Source organism: Humulus lupulus, chromosome 1, assembly GCF_963169125.1.
Source record: "Humulus lupulus chromosome 1, drHumLupu1.1, whole genome shotgun sequence".
Lineage (NCBI taxonomy): Eukaryota > Viridiplantae > Streptophyta > Magnoliopsida > Rosales > Cannabaceae > Humulus > Humulus lupulus.
In genome coordinates this window covers 48,113,391-48,126,444 of record NC_084793.1, presented here as the reverse complement: position 1 = coordinate 48,126,444, position 13,054 = coordinate 48,113,391, and positions in this window count along the sequence as shown.

Sequence of the window (13,054 nt, the reverse complement as noted above, 5' to 3'; positions counted from 1 at the left end):
ATAAATAATTGGAGATATATTTGAGGTTAGGATGTCTAGGCGGGATTATTGGGGGATTTTACCGTTTTGCCCTCGGGGACGTTTCCGGCACCTCGAGCTTTGGGATTAGTCTAATAACCTAAGGATATACTTGGAAAGACTTAGAAAATACTAGATAGAAAGTGTAAACCAACCCTCTCAACCTTCTCTCTTTTCTCTCTCTTAAGGAAGAAGAACAACTCTAAATTTTCAAGAGAATCAAGTTGAATATATTGAGAATTGAAGGGAATAATCTGGAGGATTAGCTTAGGAACTGATCAAGGACTGAGATAGAGCCAAGGTAAGCTTTGAAATTTTGTTTCTATGGCTGGGAATTTTGAGAAAATGGCTGAGTTTTTAATGGTTGTGGTTTTGGTATTCAAGGTTGGATTTGAGGCTGGAATCTTTGAAGTTAGGTCAGGGAACTCTTGGAGAAGTGATTCTGTAGCTGAGGTAAGATTTAATCCAAGGTTTAATGGTTGAATTCGAGTTTGGCATGGCTGGGTTTTGTGTTTTTAAGTTAGGAAGTTTCAGTAATTGAAATGGGTCTTTGATGGGTTTCTAGCCTAGGATTCAGCTGGGTTGAGTTGTTGGAATCTTGTGGGAAGTCTTTGGATAATTGAGTTGTGGATTTGGGGTGGTTTTGAGTGAGTTTGCATGAGGTTTGGGTGTTAAAAATGGTGGTTTTTCTGGGTTCGAAGGGGTCAGGCCGCGACATAGTTCTTGGTGAGCCGCGGCCCTTGGCAGTTGAGTTGTGTTGAGGAAGGAAGGCGGGTCGCGGCATGGCCTAAGGAATGTTGCGGCCCTTACCTGTTTTTGTGCCTATGGAGGGATCTGTCTGGGGCCATGCCGCAGCATGGATGGCCTATGCCGGGGTGCTTAAGGGATTTTGAGATTTTAGGCTTGGGAATTTAACCTAGGGTGCTCGGGATTGAATGTTTTACCATATTTGGTGAAGTTAAATGTTCCGAGGACTAGAACTTGGTTTAGAAACTCATATAAGATTTTTAATGGTATCCTTCATCATGGTTGTGACTAGGTGCTAAGCTAGGGCTCGAGGATCGGATCGCGCTCAAGGAGTATCGCCCGTAACTAATTCATCTAGAAGCCAAAGGTAAGAAAACTACACCCGGTTGAATATTTGAGCGGGACTAAGGGCTCCCTAATATATATGATTGAAAGAATGGTATTATGCCATGTAAATTGTAAACCAATGGCCTAAGTGTGCCATGGTTAACTTGTGCAATTGGCACGGCTCGGACACTGGTATCCAAGGACAAGTTATTATGCACTAAGCTCGGTTTAAGCGGGCCGGAGTCAATGGGTTAAATAGAGGGCGCAGCCTAAGGTGTCGGCCCTAGTATTTGTGTTAGTTGATTGTTATATTTGGCCATGATTGTGGTTAGTAAGATTGTTAAATATTCTAAGTATAGATGAGGTTATTTGTACCTTGAAGTATGCTTATATGCTATGGATTGAATACTTGAACATGCTAATTAGAATATTCGTTTGATAACATTGTATATACTGTGCAAGTTGTTTTCTTGCTGGGCCTTGGCTCACGGGTGCTGCATGGTGCAGGTAAAGGCAAGGGCAAGATCGATTAACCTTGATTGGAGAGCTCTGCAGGGTGAATGTACATGTCAGGCCGCTCAACCACCACGGTTGAGGAGATTACAGGGACGAGAGGACCAGAACCTTGTATTTTGCCTTAGTACGGCTAATGTTTACTCTTAACTGTTGAATTTTGTAAACCAACTTTTAAACATTGTATTTTGGGGATCCCCTCTGTAAATTGTTTATAGTCTATAAAATGTTTCTTTTGCAGCCAAAGTGTCTTTTAGCCATAGAATACTCTAGTGAATGACACGTTTTGAATAAACGACTTGATTAGCAAGTCTCACATCTTTATAAACACATAGTGTAGCGGTCTTGGCTATCCAGGGCGTTATAGCTTCAACTTGGTCATTTTCTTGGGGATGGGCAATGGAGGAAAACAAATTTATTATTCCATTTTTTTTTCACAAAATGGGTAAATAATCCACTGTCGAATTGAGTACTGCTATTTGATACTATTTTTCTAGGCATTCCGTATTGACAGATGTTGTTTTTTACCACAAAGTATAGAACTTTTTTCGATGTAATCGTTGCCAAGGGCTCGGCCTCGGTCCATTATGTAAAATAATCAACCGCGACCACAACATACCTTACTCCACCTTTGTCGGTTGGTAACGAACCTATGAGATCGATTCCCCACGCCGCAAATGGCCATGGGGAGGTCATCATGGTCAGCTCGGATGGTGGAGCTCATGGAATTGTAGCGAATCACTGGCATTTATCACATTTCTTGACATATTCGAATGCATCTGCTTTGACAGTAGGCCCGAAGTATCCTTGTTTTATAATTTTCTTCAACAGACTATGCCCCCCAGTGTGGTCTCCAAAAAATCCTTCTTGAATTTCTTCTAGGATTTTCTTTGCCTCGGGTGGAGTCACACATCATAGTAATGGCATAGAATATCCTCTCCGATATAACCTTCCTTCCACAATAGTGTACCTCGAAATCTGATACATCAATTTTCGAGCCTTGTTTCATTCTGTTGGGAGGATGTCGGTTTCGAGGTAATCAACTATTGGGGTCATCTAGGTTGGTTCAGAGTCAATCATGCGTACGTCTTCCTCTTCAGGCTCGTTGATACTATATTGGGACCACATTTAGTGTGTCAGCCTCGTTGGACGTAGTGAGCCTAGCTAGGGCATCCGCATTTGAGTTTTGTTCTCAGGGAACCTTCTCTATGGCAAAGAACTCGAATTGTTCGAGTGCAGCCTTGGATTTTTCTAAATATGCAGCCATCCTTATGCCACGAGCTTGATATTCCCTTAAAATTTGGTTGACCACCAACTGCGAATCACTGTAGCAGTGTATTGCCTTTGCCTTGAGTTCCTTGGCTATTCGAAGTCCGACCAATAAAGCTTCATATTCAGCTTCGTTATTAAATGCTTCGAAGCGGAACCTCAAGGCGAAATGAAAACAATTTCCTGCTAGAGTGATTAGTATGATTCCTTGCCCCGATCCATTTTCGTTGGAAGACTCGTCGACATAAAGTTTCCACAGCTCGTGGGCTGGGGTTATAACCTCGTCGTCAGACACTCCAGTACATTCTACGATGAAATCTGCCAGGGCTTGTCCCTTAATGGTCATTCTCGGGTGATAAGTGATTTCGAACTGTCTGAGTTCGACTGTCCATTTTAACAATCTACCCGAGGTCTCTGGTTTGGACAAGACTTGCCGCAATGGTTGGTCAGTCAACACATGGATAAGGTATGCTTGGAGGTAAGGTTGGAGCTTTCGAGATGAGTGGCTCAGACTGAGAGGCAGTTTTTCCATTAAAGGGTATCTCGATTATGCCCCAATAACCTTTTGCTGACATAATATACTGGTTTTTGTACCTTCTTGTCTTCTCGGACGAGCACAACACTAATGGTGTGCTCGGTAGTAGCGAGATACAAGTATAAGACTTCTCCTGTGATAGGTTTCGACAAGATTGGAGGTTCCGCGAGGTGCTTCTTTAAATCTTGGAATGCGAGCTCGCATTCATCTGTCCACTTCAACTTTCTGCCTCCACTCAAAAGGTTGAAGAATGGAAGACAACGGTCTGTAGATTTTGAAACAAACCTACTTAATGCCGCCATCCGTCTAGTTAGACTCTAGACATCTTTATGCTTTCGAGGTGAGGGCATATTGATCAATGCCTAGATCTTGTCAGGATTAACCTCTATCCCTCGCACAATTACTATAAAACCTAGAAAATTTCTTGAAGATACTCCGAAAGAGCATTTTTGTGGGTTGAGTTTCATGTTGTATTTTCGTAATATGGCAAAGCATTCTTCGAGGTCATTTACATGGTTATCGTTATGTTTAGACTTGACTAGCATGTCATCAACATAAACTTTCATGTTATTACCTATCTGCTCAGAGAACATTCTGTTCACAAGTCTTTGGTATGTTGCTCCAGCATTTTTAAGCCAGAAAGGCATCACATTGTAGCAGTACATCCCTCTAATAGTTACAAAGCTCGTATGTTCTTGGTCCGGCACGTGCATGGCGATCTAGTTATATCTAGAATAGGTTTCCATGAATGACATGAGGCCGTGACCTGCAGTGGCATCTACGAGCTGATCGGTCCATGGTAAGGAAAAACAATCCTTGGGGCATGCCTTGTTGAGGTCGGAGTAGTCGATGCAGGTTCGCCACGTTCTGTTGGGTTTTGGAACAAATACTGGATTGGCGATCCAATCAGGATATAAGGCATCTCGTATGAACAGATTTGCCTTTAACCTGTCGACTTCTTCTTTTAGGGCTTTCTTTTATGATCATCGTCCATGAGTCTTCGTTTTTGCTACTTCGGGGGGAAGCTCTTGTCAATATTAAGTGCATGGGTCATCACATTTGGACTTATTCCTACCATGTCCGAATGCAACCATGTGAAGACATCCTGGTTCTCTTTTAAGAAGAAAATTAATTGCTACATCATTTTTTCTGAAAGGTTTTTCCCCACCTTCACAGTCTTTGTGGGATTGACTTCTTCGAGCTTGACCTCTTCGAGCTCTTTTAATGGCTCGAGGTCAGCCTTTTCCTCTATTATGGGGTCAATTTCTTCATCTATCTCGAAGACTGTCCCATCCTTGTTCTGAATTATGTCAAGTGCCTATGCACTTGCTTGTTTCTTCCCTCTAATGGAAATGCTATAGCATTCCCTTCCCTCAAGCTGGTCCCCTTTCAAAGTCCCGTCGCCACCAAAAGTCGGGAACTTGATGACGAAATGCTTAATAGATGAAACTGCCCCTAGCCCCACTAGGGCGGGTCTCCCAAGCAGTACATTTTAGGCAGATGGAAGATCCACCACAACAAACTCCATCATCTTGGTCACAAAGACTGGATAGTCTCCCAAGGTCACATGGATTTCAATGGATCTCATACATGCAATCCCTTCTCCTGAAAAACCGTACAGCGTGGTTGCACAGGCTTTTAGGTCGCGAAGCGCGAGTCCCATCTTTTCTAGAGTGGCTTTATAGATAATATTCACTAAGCTTCCGTTATCAATCAGGACTCGGTGTACCCTCTTGTTCGCAAGCTGGAGGGTTATGACCAGGGGGTCATTACGGGGAAACTGGACATGAGACGCCTCCTTTTCGGTGAAAGTTATGGGTTGAATTTCAACCCTTTGTTGTTTCAGAGCTCTTGGTTCAGGTTTGTAGGGGGAACCGTCAACAGTTTTGAGCTCATTTACATACTGTTGACGGTGAAATCTCGTCAACGTTATAAGGTTAGAAAACTGAGACTGTATTGCCAAAGATATCTTAGAAGAAGAGTGAGAGAACTTGAAAGAGTAAATATGCAGAACTACAATTGAGTAAAATTCGTATATTGCTTAACAACCTCAGCATACAATGAATTTTCCAACCCCTTTTCTAGAGGGGTGATGATCTATTTATATTGGAGCTCTAATGGCCCCCAATACATTGTGGTCCCAGGGGACAAGATTGTACATAGGTACATTGTCAGGGTAGTGGCACATGTCATGGTGGAGCAGAAGGTATGCATGTAGTGCTTCCACTCTCTGGACAAATCTGTACCTCCACTACTTGTAGGACACAGATGTCAGAGTCATGCCTTTGCACTTTTTTAGGGTTGTACATCCCGTGCTTGTACATTTATCTCATGCCTAGTGGTCCCCCTTACCTAAATATCTTCTCGAGGTTTCATTATATTTTAGTAAGTGTCGATCCATACTTCTTTTATCCCATCCTTACCTCCAGGTACGATGTCCGGAAATAGGCATGTACGAGGCTCGGGGATTGGTCTCACAAGGCGAGACCCTTGGTGCCTAAGTGAGTACCCATGTGTGACCCGGGCATTCACGAGGCTTAGGGATGGGTCTCACAAGGTGAGATCCTTGGTGCCTAAGTGAGTACCCATGCATGACCTGGGCATTCACGAGGCTTGGGGATGGGTCTCACAAGGTGTGATGGGGTTGCATGAGGGCCACAAAACGGTGGTGGCGCGAGGCTCCTTAGCATGGTTGTACCTCGTTAGACGCACACGGTCATGGTGAGGTGTGTCTTGCTGTGCGAGGCATTGGCGCACATCTGGGTCGCGAGGCATGCGGGCGAGGGTAGCCTCGCATAGCGAGGCCCTTGTGGCCTTGGCAGGCGCGCACGGGGGAAGGGTGGCCTCGCATAGCGAGGCCCTTATGGCCTTGGCTAGCATGCGTGGGGGAAGAGCAGCCTCGCGTAGGGAGGCCCTTGTGGCCTTGGCAAGCATGCGTGGGGGAAGGGTAGCCTCGCGTAGCGAGGCCCTTGTTGCCTTGGCTGGCATGCGCGGGGGAAGAGCAGCCTCGCGTAGGGAGGCCCTTGTGGCCTTGGCAGGCATGCGCGGGGGAGGGCAGCCTCGCGTAGCGAGGCCCTTGTTGCCTTGGCAGGCGCGCACGGATGAAGGGAAGCCTCGCATAACAAGGCCCCTTAGGTCCTTCTGGGCATTTTTGCTAAGGGCTCCTATGAGACATGGGTCTCGCATAGGGCAAGATATTGGGTGCTTTGCTTGCCCGAGGCTAATTGAGGGTAACCCTCAATTTTTCTCTTGAGTGTTGACTATAACTCTGGTCAATTTTTGGCATTCACACATACCTTTTTTGGGCATTCTTGCCCGATCTTGCGATATGCCCCCCCCCCCCCCCCCCCCCCTCGAGATGGTTATGACATCTTCTCCATCAATTGGAGGGGGTCGCTCATCCTTCCGTGCTCGGGAGTTACTGTTTTGGGCAGGTGGTGCAGCTGCTGGCCTTTGGTTAGTGGAAGCTTGATTGGGATTTTGGTTTCTTACATATTGCCCAAAATATCCACTCGAGATTAATCCTTCGATCTCGTCTTTTAACTGTCGACATTCATCGGTTGTATGTCTGATATCCCGGTGGAATCTACAGTACTTACTAGAGTCTCTTTTTTCCTTTTGGTTCCTCATGGGGTCAGGTCGTCTGAATGTGACCTGGTTTTCATTAGCCAGGTAGATATTCTCCCGAGACTCATTGAGCTTGGTATACACTTTGCACACAGAGAAGTATCTTTCCCCTTTCTTCTTCTTTCCTCCATCTGCCTCGGGGTTATTCCCTTCATTTTTCTTTCTCTTGGAAGGGTTGTCCCCGGGGGGTTTTGAAGTTGTGGGGTCCGCCGAGGTCGAAGCAGAGTTTGCGTTTGTTGTTGTAGTTACGGGCTGAGAGGTCATATTCAGTGTTGACCTTGCTTCCTCTACATTAAAAAACTCTTGGCTCTTCGATTAAACTTGGTTAAAGACCGGACATGCTTCCTTTGCAAGTCTTCCCAGAGAGGACTTCCTGGCATTTCACCAGCTCGAACGGCCATTAAATGACCACTATCATCGACATCTCGAGCTCGAGCCACTTCTAGGTTAAACCTTGTGAGGTAACCTTTTATGGACTCATTTGGCTGCTGTCGGACATTGGTTAAGGCTGAAGCCTCGGGCCTAATGTCGACCATAGCTTTAAATTGTTTCTTGAAATCTCTCAACAATTGATCCCACGATGCGATCGAATGTCTTTTGAACTTTTCGAATCAATTTTTTGCTGGTCCTGTGAGAGTGGCTGGGAACAGCATACACCTGAGCTCGTAGCCTGCATTGCTTGTAACGCCCTGGATAGCCAAGACCGTTACACTGTGTACTTATAAAGGTGTAGGACTTGCTAATCAAGTCATTAACTTGAAAACGTGTCACTAAACATGTAAATGCTAAGGTTAAAAAGGTTTTGGTCTCAAAAGACTCATTTCATATATTTAAACTGTAGTAAACATGGGATCCCGTATGAAAACAAAGCTAGAATAAGTTTACAGACTCCCAAAAGTACATGAATATCCACTAGCCACACTAAGGCAAAACAGGCAGTCTTTAGGTTCCATGTCCTTGCTTAGATCTCAACCGTGGCGGCCGAGCACCTGGCTATGTACATTCTGCTCGCTGAGCTCTCCAATCAGGGCTGATCTAATTTGCCTTTTCCTTTACCTGCACCATGTAGCACCCGTGAGCCAAGGCCCAGCAAGAAAACATCATAAACAACTCAAACAATAATAACAGACAAACAGTTCTATGTGCATGTATTCCCATCAGATAATCCTCAACAGGTATTCTGCATATACAATCCAATTCAAGATACATTCTACCACATATAATACTCATATCACATAATATTCATGGCCGACGACTTAGGTCGCACCCTCTATTTAACCCACTGACTTTGGCCCGCTTAAACCGAGCTCAGTGCATAATAAGTTGTCCTCGGCTACCAGTGGCCGAGCCGCGCCCTGTGCGGTGGTGTAACCCTTGGCACCCTTAGGCCGTTGGTTCACCAAATGGCTTGCATGGCATAATACCATATTTTCAAGCATTTACAATAGGGAGCCCTTAGTCCCGTCACATATATTCAACCAGGTGCAGTTTTCTTACCTTTAGTCTGCGCAGTTATTGAATTACGAGCAACGCCTCTCAAGCACGATCCGTTCCGGAGCCTAAGTCTTTGTCACCTAGTCACAACCAAAGTATAGTGTTCCATTAATACTCCAATATAGGTTTCCAATTACAAAACTAACTCCCGGGATTCCAAATTCCACCAAGCACGGTGGTGAAACCAAACCCGAGCACACTAGACCACCTTCCCATGCCTAAAACCCTCAAAAACTCATGTGTGCAACCAAGGGCTGCGGCCCCCGAAGCCTAGCTGCGGCCCTTCCCCAAAACAGAACCAACACCCATGCTGAACCACACATGCGCCGCGGCCCTTGCCTTAGGTGCCGCGGCGCTCTCCCTTGGCCGAGTCTCCTTGGCTCCTTTGCATGCTAGGGCCGCAGCGCTCTAGAACAGAGCCGTGGCCCTCCCTTTCGAACCCAGAATTTACACCATTTTTAAGTCTGAAACCTCACTTTAAACCATCCCAAAGCTTCCCAAATCCTAACCAATTAATTCTCAACTCCTTTAGCTTGATCTAAATAGCATAATTCCACAGAAAACACAACCTAGCACCCTCTAATCTTCTCTTTCCAATTTCTGAAACCCAAGAGCTATAAACACTTAAACCAATCATTCAAACTCAATTTAAAACCTCTAAACCAGGAGTTGAAACTTACCTTTACTGTTGAATCACTTCACCAAGCCATAGCCAAGCTAAGTTCCCAAATTTCCTTCTTAATTCTGCCTTGAAACATCAAAACCATATTTGTTTCAACGCTTAACCAAAACCCAGCTAGAACTCAGAATTCAACCACAGAAAAGAAGACCAGATGCTTACCTTAATCCCTATTTTAGTTCTTGATTCACTTCTGAGCTAAACCTCCAAATCCTCACCACCAATCCCAGAAATTCCAGCTTGTTCCCCTGTTTTCTGTGTTCTTTTTCCTTCCCCTTTGTTTTCCTTAAGCGTGAGGGAGAGCTGAGGTAAAGGCTCTTAGTCGATTTGTGTTTTTCTTCTAAAAGTTTCCTTATGTCTAACTTACCTGTTAAGTTAATCCCGAGGCTCGAGGTGCTGGAACCGTCCCCGAGGCCAAAATGGTAAAATCCCCCAATATTCCCGCCTAGACATCTTAACCTCAAATATATCTCCATATATTTATTTTCATGACCCGATAACCCAAATCGCTACCCGCTATCTAAAAGTACCCCCGACTTATCCAAAGTCATATCTTAAGCCCCGTTGTGACTTTTCCCGCTATCTGACCCTAGAATCGTCTTGAGTCGTGCTCAGCGAACCTGTCCACATAATAATGTGGTTCTCACATATATCACATATTTATTTCATATCACATTACCACATAATACCATCAATTATCATATAAACTTTAATAAACACATAATTACTCATTTAATCACAATTATTCCACTAATGTCCTCCTGGCACACTAATCAAGGCCCTTAAGCCTTATTAGCGATTTTGGGTCATTACATTGCTGGCTCGCATGATTGTGTTGAACGTGCTCAGATGGCTATAGGGATCTAAATTTTCGTCAAATGGTGGGACATGAGGAATCCTAAACCCTTAAGGAAAGGGAGTGTTGGAGATATGCGGGCCGAACAACTCGAGTTCTTCATCAAACTCTTCATCCTTTTCCTGGCTACGCTCATTCTGCAAGAGCCTGAATGCTCTCTCCAACTGTTCAATCCTTTCTTGGACTGAATCTATAGGAGGACTGGCCTGGACCTGAGGGGGCGGGTTATCATTGATAACAACTCCAGCTCCCTCTCTCGGTGCAGGATTGTAAATTGGCTGCTTGCGACCGTTTAGATGATCTCGCAGATCTGGGTTCGGGGGATTACCACGTCCCTGATTATGGTTTAAGTGTTCTCTTAGATTAGGGTGATCTCCTTGATTCCTGGCATTTCTTGGTTCTGTGTTGTATATGCTCACGGACCTAGTGTAATCCGAGCTTTCACTGACATATCTCATTGTTCAGTTATTACGAGATGGGTTTCCTTTTGGCCTCCTTGTCTCAACAGTTTGTTATCATGACATTTGGCTTCTCGTAGGTTGAGGAGCCTTACGTTCTCAGGGAGATTCTCCTCCATTTCCATGTCCGCGTCCAGCCTGCCAATCCCTGTCTTAGTGGACAGGTCGTGGAACCCTCTGGTCTAGCGAGGGATGCCTTATTGGTGATGGTGGGTGCCTTATAGGAGATGGTGACTCCTTCCCGGAACCTGACCGGGCGAATTTGGGATGTTCTGCGTAGCACCGGGATTTGGGATCCGAGCCACTGAGGGGGATCAGTTATTCCCCATTTCCGTTTGTGCTTCTGTAGTCGGGTCCTGGCTAAACAGAATGGGATGTTGGTGGTGGTGCTGGTTCTGCTCTCCTGGCAGCCGCATCTTACGAGGACATTTCCTAGGCCTATGAGGTGGGGCCTGAGTGTCTCGAGGAGGCACCTGTGCTTCAGCAACTAGTATGGCTAGCTCTTCATTGCGTTTTATAGCTTCTGCCAACTATTTGCGTAGTTGGTGATTCTCAAGTTCCACAATTGGAACGTATCTCTTGGGATTATAATACATGTCCTCGTTGGCCCTGGGAGCAGGTGGTCCCCGAGAGTTTGATGAGTCACTCCTTTCTTCGGGATCGGGATCCACCATAGGCTGCTTTCCAGGCCGTCAGGGGTACTCTTCATAATGAGGAATTTCCTCCTCAGGTATATTGGGGTTGTTTGCTGCGACCATTGCTAATCTGAGAGGCTCTCTGACTAAACAGACTCACGCACTGTTTAATGGCTCTCAATGAAAGCACCAAACTATTGATGCTGTTTTTCGTCAACTTAAAAAAAAGACAATTAAACAAGAATATACCAGAGGAAATGAATAAAAAGAATGAAAACAAGATCTTTTAACGTGGTTCAGCAATTAAAATCTGCCTAGTCCACGAGTCTATATTATTAGCTCTTTGGAGTCTTCTGGAAACTTTCAGAGAATAGTTACCTAGAGTTTTCTCTCCAAATCTCAATATTCCGGTCCTCTACAAATGAAGTTTACATCTCTATTTATAGAGAAGGTTTCAGAATTCATTTCCATATATTTCGGGAACATATTCTGTAAATAAAATAATATAATGCCAATAAATGTATTATTTTCTATGTACGTGGTAATATCCCATAGAATGCAGGATTGAATAACTAATTACATCATATTCCTTAAACATAGGGAATTTACAACAATAAGTACGTTCACACATAACCGACTAGCTTAGACACCAGATCCATGCGCCTTCGAGACCGTTTGCCTATTACGAGCTCGTCGTCTCACTTCGTCTATGCTCCCAACAAGTAACCATTGACGAAGCCATCACCTTCGAGCTCACACTTCTCGAGCTCACACTTCTCGAGCTCGGTCCATCTTCTCTAAGGGCAAGAGATGCATCAAGAAACTTACACAAGTGTTGAACCCTTACTTATTGTGAGTTGCGAGTTCACTTTATAGGCTCGAAACACCTTCGAGGCTACATATTATTCGAACTCAAGAGATCTCTGACCAGTTGACCTCATAATGACCTTGCTTATTTCGAGCTTACACCTTACGAACTTGAATTTCGAGATCAAGGTTCCCATTCTCGAAATCTGGGTGTAACAAATACTTATCTCATTGGGTTTTCTTTTTTTGTGTCATACTCTATAGATGGGTCATTTGCGACAAGTATAGTCATCTGCGTGTACTGATGAATTATTTGCTTTAGCGAACGGGTCCAATCAGAATGCATACTCCTACATGGCTTGCATTGTTAACAGTGTGAAGCTTTTGGTACATAGTCGAGACAAAAGACGTACCACTCAAAATAGTGAAGTTTCGGTGCCAGAAACTGATGGTTTCACTATCTATGGCAAACTTGAGGAGATTGTAGAGTTATGCTATTCCCATGATTACTCAATAGTATTGTTTCAATGCAAATGGTTCAACACCGATGCAAGCAAGGGTCAAAATGTGACCAAGAAAAGCATAACTAGTATCATGATTAATTTTGAATGGTACAAGAACGAGCTGTTTATTCTCGCCACTCAAGCAAAAGAAGTTTTCTACTTGGAAGATCCTTCAAGAAACAAAAACTGGAAGGTAGTAGAAGAAATCAATCATCGAAAGATCTGGGATCATTCAAGTATCGATGAAGATAATGAGGTTGATGTAGTGCACAATAACACTTCATCAAATTTTGTACTCACTATGTGTTACACCCAGATTTCAAGAATGGAGATTTTCGATCTCGAAACTCAGGCTCGTAAGGTGTAAGCTCGAGATAAGCATACTCGTCGTGTAAATCAGCATTGATGAGAAAGTCAAGGAAAGTCTCGTTAAGCAGTAAATGCAACAACATTGGAATTGGTGAGCTCGGAAACTACATGGTCTCGGAGGAGTTTCGAGGCTATAATTCAGGCTCGAAACCACAATGACAATAGTTCAACACTTGTATAAATCCCCTGATTTATTTCCTTCCATCAGACAAGATGG